Source organism: Budorcas taxicolor, chromosome X, assembly GCF_023091745.1.
Source record: "Budorcas taxicolor isolate Tak-1 chromosome X, Takin1.1, whole genome shotgun sequence".
NCBI classification, from domain to species: domain Eukaryota; kingdom Metazoa; phylum Chordata; class Mammalia; order Artiodactyla; family Bovidae; genus Budorcas; species Budorcas taxicolor.
The window spans coordinates 6,785,494-6,792,498 of NC_068935.1; positions in this window are offsets into that span (position 1 = coordinate 6,785,494).

Genomic DNA, 7,005 nt, shown 5'->3' on the forward strand with positions numbered 1-7,005 from the left:
AGGTCCATCTAGTCAAGGCTATGGCTTTTCCAGTGGTCATGTGTGGATGTGAGAGTTTGACTGTGAAGAAAGCTGAGAGCTGAAGAATTAATGCTTTTGAACTGTGGTGTTGAAGACTCTTGAGAGTCCCTTGGACTGCAAGGAGGTCCAACCAGTCCATCCTAAAGGAGACCAGTCCTGGGTGTTCATTGGAAGGATTGATGTTAAAGCTGAAACTCCAATACTTTGGCCACCTCGTGGGAAGAATTGACTCATTGGAAAAGACCCTGAAGCTGGGAGGGATTGGGGGCAGGAGGAGAAGGGGATGACAGAGGTTGAGATGGCTGGATGGCATCACTGACTCGATGGATGTGAGTGTGTTTGAACTCCAGGAGTTGGTGATGGACAGGGAGGCCTGGCATGCTGCAATTCATGGGGTCGGAAAGAGTCGGACATGACTGAGCGACTGAACTGAACTGAACTGAACTGAATCATATAAGTTGGTGCTGTACGAATTTCCTCTATTTTCACTGATAATTCCATGTAGCATCCACATATCATTGTAAAGCTTCACTTTTCTCTCTTTTTATTAATTCTATTTTTTTATTTATTTATTTTTATTGAAAGACAATTGCCTTAGAGAATTTTGTTGTTTTCTGTCAAACCTCAACATTAATCAGCCACAGGTATACATATATCCCCTCCCTTCTGAACCTCCCTCCCATCTCCCTCTCTATCCCACCCATTTAGGTTGATTCAGAGCCCCTGTTTGAGTTTCCTGAGCCATACAGTAAACTTCCATTGGATATCTATTTTACATATGGTAATGTAAGTTTCCATGTGACTCTGTCCATACATCTCATCCTCTCCTCCCTTCTCCTCATGTCCATACATCTATTCTATGTTTTCTTCTCCATTGCTGTCCTGTAAATAAATTCTTCAGAACCATTTTTCTTGATTCCATATATGTGCATTGCAATACAATATTTATCTCTGTTTCTGACTCACTTCACTCTGCATCCACCTCATCAGAACTGACTCAAATGAGTTCCTTTTTGTGGCTGAGTACTATTCCATTGTGTATATGTACCACAACTTCTTTATCCATTCATCTGTCGATGGGCATCTAGGTTGCTCCCATGTGCTAGCTATTGTAAATAGTAGTGCAATGAACTTTAGGATACATATGTCTTTTTCAGTCTTGGTTCCCTCAGGGTATATGCCTAGGAGTGGGATTGTCATATGGTGGTTTTAATCCTACTTTTTTAGGGAATCACCATACAATCTTCCATAGTGGCTGTATCAACTTACATCCCACCAACAGTGCAAGGACATTTTTCTGGGTGTTAGTTCTAAAAGGTCTTGAAGGTAATCATAAAACCATTCAACTTCAGCTTCTTCAGCGTTTCTGGTTGGGGAATAGACTTGGATAACTTTGATATTGAATGGTTTGCCTTGGAGATGAACAGAGATCATTCTGTCATCTTTGAGATTACATCCAAGTACTGCATTACGGACTCTTTTGTTGACCATGATGCTACTCCATTTCTTCTGAGGGATTCCTGCCCACAGTAGTAGATATAATGGTCATCTAAGTTAAATTCACACATTCCAGTCCATTTTAGTTCGCTGATTCCTAGAATGTCGACATTCACCCTTGCCATCTCTTGTTTGACCACTTCCAATTTGCCTTGATTCATGGACCTGACATTCCAGGTTCCTATGCAATATTGCTCTTACAGCATTGGACCTTGCTTCTATCACCAGTCACATCCACAACTGGGTATTGTTTTTGCTTTGGCTTCATCCCTTCATTCTTTCTAAAGTTATTTCTCCACTGATCTCCAGTAACATATTGGGCCCCTAATGACCTGGGGAGTTCCTCTTTTGGTATCCTATCATTTTGCCTTTTCATACTGTTTATGGGGTTCTCAAGGCAAGGATATTGAAGTGACTTGCCATTCCCTTCTCCAGTGGACCACGCTCTGTCAGACCTCTCCACCATGACCCGCCTATCTTGGGTTGCCCTGCAGGCATGGCTTGGTTTCATTGAGTTAGACAAGGCTGTGGTCCTAGTGTGATTAGATTGACTAGTATTCTGGGAGTATGGTTTCAGTGTGTCAAGAAACACCTGGAGTAACAGGCAAATTTGGCCTTGGAATGCGGAATGAAGCAGGGCAAAGACTAATAGAGTTTTGCCAAGAAAATGCACTGGTCATAGCAAACACCCTCTTCCAACAACACAAGAGAAGACTATACATGGACATCACCAGATGGTCAACACCGAAATCAGATTGATTATATTCTTTGCAACCAAAGGTGGAGAAGCTCTATACAGTCAACAAAACAAGACCAGGAGTTGACTGTGGCTCAGATCACGAACTCCTTATTGCCAAATTCAGACTGAAATTGAAGACAATAAGGAAAACTGCTAGACTATTCAGATATGACCTAAATCAAATCCCTTATGATTATACAGTGGAAGTGAGAAATAGATCTAAGGGCCTAGATCTGACAGATAGAGTGCCTGATGAACTATGGAATGAGGTTCGTGACATTGTACAGGAGACAGGGATCAAGACCATCCCCATGGAAAAGAAATGCAAAAAAGCAAAATGGCTGTCTGGGGAGGCCTTACAAATAGCTGTGAAAAGAAGAGAGGCAAAAAGCAAAGGAGAAAAGGAAAGATATAAGCATCTGAATGCAGAGTTCCAAAGAAGAGCAAGAAGAGATAAGAAAGCCTTCTTCAGCGATCAGTGCAAAGAAATAGAGGAAAAGAACAGAATGGGAAAGACTAGAGATCTCTTCAAGAAAATTAGAGACACCAAGGGAACATTTCATGCAAGGATGGGCTCGATAAAGGACAGAAATGGTATGGACCTAACAGAAGCAGAAGATATTAAGAAGAGGTGGCAAGAATACACAGAAGAACTGTACGAAAAAGATCTTCATGACCCAGATAATCATGATGATGTGATCACTAATCTAGAGCCAGACATCTTGGAATGTGAAGTCAAGTGGGCCTTAGAAAGCATCACTACGAACAAAGCTAGTGGAGGTGATGGGATTCCAGTTGAGCTGTTTCAAATCCTGAAAGATGATGCTGTGAAAGTGCTGCACTCAATATGCCAGCAAATTTGGATAACTCAGCAGTGGCCACAGGACTGGAAAAGGTCAGTTTTCATTCCAGTCCCAAAGAAAGGCAATGCCAAAGAATGCTCAAACTGCCGCACAATTGCACTCATCTCACACGCTAGTGAAGTAATGCTCAAAATTCTCCAAGCCAGGCTTCAGCAATACATGAATCGTGAACTCCTTGATGTTCAAGCTGGTTTTAGAAAAGGCAGAGGAACCAGAGATCAAATTGCCAACATCCGCTGGATCATGGAAAAAGCAAGAGAGTTCCAGAGAAACATCTATTTCTGCTTTATTGACTATGCCAAAGCCTTTGACTGTGTGGATCACAATAAACTGTGGAAAGTTCTGAAAGAGATGGAAATACCAGACCACCTAACCTGCCTCTTGAGAAATCTGTATGCAGGTCAGGAAGCAACAGGTAGAACTGGACATGGAACAACAGACTGGTTCCAAATAGGAAAAGGAGTACGTCAAGGCTGTATATTGTCACCCTGCTTATTTAACTTATATGCAGAGTACATCATAAGAAACGCTGGACTGGAGGAAGCACAAGCTGGAATCAAGATTGCCGGGAGAAATATCAATAACCTCAGATATGCAGATGACACCACCCTTATGGCAGAAAGTGAAGAGGAGCTAAAAAGCCTCTTGATGAAAGTGAAAGAGGAGAGTGAAAAAGTCGGCTTAAAGCTCAACATTCAGAAAATGAAGATCATGGCATCTGGTCCCATCACTTCATGGGAAATAGATGGGAAACCGTGGAAACAGTGTCAGACTTTATTTTTTTGGGCTCCAAAATTACTGCAGATGGTCATTACAACCATGAAATTTAAAGACGCTTACTCCTTTGAAGAAAAGTTATGACCAACCTAGATAGCATATTCAAAAGCAGAGACATTACTTTGGCGACTAAGGTCCATCTAGTCAAGGCTATGGTTTTTCCTGTGGTCATGTATGGATGTGAGAGTTGGACTGTGAAGAAGGCTGATCACCGAAGAATTGATGTGTTTGAACTGTGGTGTTGGAGAAGACTCTTGAGAGTCCCTTGGACTGCAAGGAGATCCAACCAGTCCATTCTGAAGGAGATCAGCCCTGGCATTTCTTTGGAAGGAATGATGCTAAAGCTGAAACTCCAGTACTTTGGCCACCTCATGGGAAGAGTTGACTCATTGGAGAAGACTCTGATGCTGGGAGGGATTGAGGGCAGGAGGAGAAGGGGATGACCGAGGATGAGATGACTGGATGGCATCACCGACTCGATGGATGTGAGTCTGAGTGAACTCCGGGAGATGGTGATGAACAGGGAGGCCTGGCATGCTGCTATTCATGGGGTTGCAAAGAGTCAGACACGACTGAGCTACTGAACTGAACAGTGCAAGAGTGTTCCTTTTTCTTTACACACTCTCCAGCTTTTACTTTTTGTAGACTTTGTGATGATGGCTATTCTGACTGAGGAGAAGGCAATGGCACCCCACTCCAGTACTCTTGCCTGGAAAATCCCATGGATGGAGGAGGCTGGTAGGTTTCAGTCCTTGGGGTTGGTAAGAGTCGGACATGACTGAGCGACTTCACTTTTCACTTTCATGCATTGGTGAAAGAAATGGCAATCCACTCCAGTGTTCTTGCCTGGAGAATCCCAGGGACGGGGCAGTCTGGTGGGCTGACGTCTATGAGGTCTCACAGAGTTGGACACTGCTGAAGCGACTCAGCTGCAGCAGCAGCCGCATTCTGACTGATGTGAGGTGATATCTCATTGTGTTTTTTTTTGCATGTGTCTAGTAATGTGCAATGTTGAGCATTTTTTCTTCTGTTTGTTAGCCTTCTATGTGTCTTCTTTGAAGAAATGTCTGTTTAGGTCTTTTTCCCAGTTTTTGATTCGGTTGTCTGTTTTCCTGTTATTGATTTGTGTGAGCTGCTTGTATATTTTGGAAATTAATCCTTTGTCAGTTGTTTCATTTGCTATTACTTACTCCCATTCCAAGGGTTTTCTTTTCACCTTGCTTATAGTTTTCTTTGCTGTACAAAAGCCTTCAAGCTTAATTATTCCCATTTGTTTACTTTTGTTTTTGTTTCTGATCTTGCTTTGATTCATGTCATCGAGTGTTCTGCCTATGTTTTCCTCTAAGAGTTTAATAGCTTCTGGTCTTACATTTAGGTCTTTAGTCCATTTTGAGTTTATGTCTGTGTACAGTGTTAGGAAGTGTTCTAATTTCATTCTTTTACATGTAGCTATCCAGTTTTCCCAGCACCATTTATTGAAGAGGCTGTCTTTGCCCCATTATTTATTGTTGCCTCCTTTGTCAAAAATTAGATACCCATAGCTGCATGGGTTTATTTCTGGGCTTTCTATCTTGTTCAGTTGGTCAATATTTCTATTTCTGTGCCAGTACCATACTGTCTTTATGACTGTAGCTTTGTAGTATAATCTGAAGTTAGGAAGCTTGATTCCTCCAGGTCGATTTATCTCAATGTATGGCAAAACCACTACAATATTGTAAAGAAATTAGCCTCCAATTAGAATAAATAAATTTATATAAAAAAAGACTGCTTTGGCTATTGGGGGTCTTTAGTGTTTCCATATGAATTATGGAATATTTTATTCTGTGAAAAATGCCATTGGCAATTTTATAGGGATTGCATTGAATCTGTAGATTACATTTGGTAGTATAGTCATTTTCACAATATTGATTCTTCCTACCCAGGAACATGGAATATCTCTCAATCAGTTTATGTTGTCTTTGATTTCTTTTGTGAGTATCTTATAATTTTCTGTGTATAGTTTTTTTGTCTCTTTAGGTAAATTTATTACTAGATATTTAATTATTTTTATTGTGATGATGAATGGGATTGGTTCCTTAATTTCTCTTTCTAATTTTTCATTGTTAGTATATAGAAATGCAAGTGATTTTTGTGCACTGATTTTGTATCCTGCAATTTCGCTAAATTCACTGATTAGTTCTAGCAATTTTCTGATATTATCTTATGGTTTTCTATGTACAGTATCATGTCATCTACAAGCAGTGAGAACTTTGCTTCTTCTTTTTTGATCTGGATTCCTTTCATTTGTTTTTCTTCTCTGATTGCTGTAGCTAAGACTTCCAGAACTATATTGAATAATAGTGGTGATAGTGGGCACCCTTGTCTTGTCCCTAATCCTAGGGTAATGCTTTCCATTTTTCACCATTGAGAATAATGTTTGCTGTAGGCTTATCATATATGGCCTTTACAATGTTGAGATAGATTCCTTCTATGCCCTTTTTTTGACAAGGTTTAATCATAAATGAGTGCTGAATTTTTTCAAAGTCTTTTTCTGCATCTATTGAGATGATCATATGGTTTTTATCTTTCAATTTGTTAGTATGGTGTATCACATTGTTTGATTTGCATATATTGAAGAATCCTTGCTTGCCTGGAATAAGCCCAACTTGATTATGGCGTATGACCTTTTTGATGTGTTGCTGAATTATGTTTGCTAAAATTTTGTTGGGGATTTTTGCATCTATGATCATTAGTGATACTCGGCTGTAGATTTCTTTTTTTGTTTTGTCTTGGTCTGGTTTTGGCATCAGGGTGAAGGTGACATTGTAGAATGAGTTTGGTAGTGTTCCTTCCTCTGCAATTTTTTTTTAAAGGAGTTTTAGAAGGATAGACATTAGCTCTTTAAATGTTTGATAGAATTCTCCTCTGAAGTCATCTGGTTCTGGGCTTTTGATTTTTGGGAGATTTTTGATCACAGCTTCAATTTCAGTGTTTTTCATTGGGTTGTTCATAATTTATTTCTTCCTGGTTCAGTCTTGGAAGATTGAACTTTCCTAAGAATCTGTCCATTTCTTCCAGGTTATCCATTTTCTTGTCATGCAGTTGTTCATAATAGTCTCTTATCATTCT